The sequence below is a fragment of the Rhea americana genome, unplaced genomic scaffold, assembly GCF_003343005.1.
Source record: "Rhea americana isolate MKP2758 unplaced genomic scaffold, rheAme1 scaffold_143, whole genome shotgun sequence".
In the NCBI taxonomy this organism is placed as follows: Eukaryota; Metazoa; Chordata; class Aves; order Rheiformes; family Rheidae; genus Rhea; species Rhea americana.
The window spans coordinates 1845371-1846931 of record NW_028185517.1 but is presented as its reverse complement, the minus strand read 5'-3'; the positions used below and the strand labels follow the sequence as shown (position 1 = coordinate 1846931).

The following is a 1561-nucleotide window of genomic DNA, read 5'->3' as shown; positions in this document are numbered from 1 at the left end:
CTGGAACATGGAAAGGCTGCAGTTAGAAGTAGCCATGACAACTTCTACATCATTTTGGGAAGGATACTAGAAGGTATCCTTCTAGCATAAAGGGAATGGAATCTTCTTCCTAGCAGGAGGCTACTACCCTTTATTTTAAAAGGCAGAGCAACGTCCCAAAGATACCTCAGCTGAAGGTCAGTTTAATGTAGGGACACCTAGCTTTATGGAAAGTTTAGCCTGACAACAGTCCAATATTATAACTTTTAGAAAGAGAGCTCTACGAAAATGATTTAAATATGTTCTTTGTCTGAGAAAATTCTGCCCACCAGTAAGCTTAGTTTTAGTTATCAAAGCCATACCTACATCCCTGCTCTTCCTGCAATTTAGGTTCAAGCATCACTTTGGAGAGGACAAAATATCTCTGAAAACTTGAAGTAACTGAACATAATTTGGGGCTCTAACTCTGAAGTGCAGCAGAACTTGCTCACTCATTTTACAGGAGGTGCATACAGCCACAGGTGACAATGAAATCCAGCACAAAACTGACTGATCTGCCAAGAGTCTACTGCAAAGAAGGTAGCTACTAGCACATGATGTTCATAAGGAAAAGTTCCTTTAAACTCCAAGTAGCTTTTCCTTTATTTAAAGCAGCAGCAAAATCTCTCCCAGGGAAGGAAAGAGATGGCCACTCCTCAAAATCTAAAAGCCTTTCAGACTGTTTTGGGAGGATGCTAACAAGGTATTTATTCCTTCTGCTTCCACCTTTTAAGACCTTACCTTCCTGACCACTAGAGGCCTGAGTAAGCAGAGTTTGAAGAACACATGTTCACCTTCTCTTCCTTCCCCCTCCCATCCCTTGGGCTTTTCAGCAGACTAAACTGTGGGTTTCCTCTCTGAAAGAGAGAAATTCCAGTACCTGTAGTTAAGCTGGCTGCTTTCTGCTTTGACTATTCCAGACATTACTGTCTGAGTCCCTTCCATTAAGGTTACCCATTCAAAAATGTCTCCAATGCGAGAGATAAGAAACAGAGCAAGAGTCAGCAATGGGGCAAGTTCATTAGATGTAAGCAAGCTTGAGTTGTCTTATCTGGGCATTAAACAGCTGCCAGAACTTTTAGAGTTCAAAGGCAAGACAAAAGCCCGTACAGTCAACCTATCCTCCCAACATACCATAGTCATCATGGGTCCTCATAAATCAACATGCCTTCTAAATAAGTGTTTAATATAAACATTTGTACAGTCACTTAATCCCTGGTGAACCAAGCTATTTGATGTGGGCCACAGAAAGCTCCCATGACATCAATGGAAAGTTTCCAATTAGGAAACCAAGTTTGAAGCAGGTTGAAAGAACTTAAAATATATAGAGAAAGGAGGAAACCTTATGGAAGCAATCAGAAGAGATCTGTTAAGATGCACTCCTTAACATGCTTAGGAATAAGCAGAAAACGCAAGCTGTCTTGCATTTTCAGAATTTAGTAATTAAGAATTCTAAACACATAACCACAGTTATGTTAGCTGCTACATCCTTTCAAGAGCTAAGATTCTGTCTTCTCTAACGCTGGTCAGCCTCAGCCACTTA

The 1561-nt window shown here is 40.7% G+C and overlaps 1 protein-coding gene across 2 annotated transcripts in view; it reads left to right on the top strand.

Moving 5' to 3' along the window:
• The window catches only part of ENO1 (enolase 1), a 273184-nt gene that overhangs the window by 137518 nt on the left and 134105 nt on the right, over positions 1–1561 (top strand). The gene's annotated exons all lie outside the window — the stretch shown is intronic.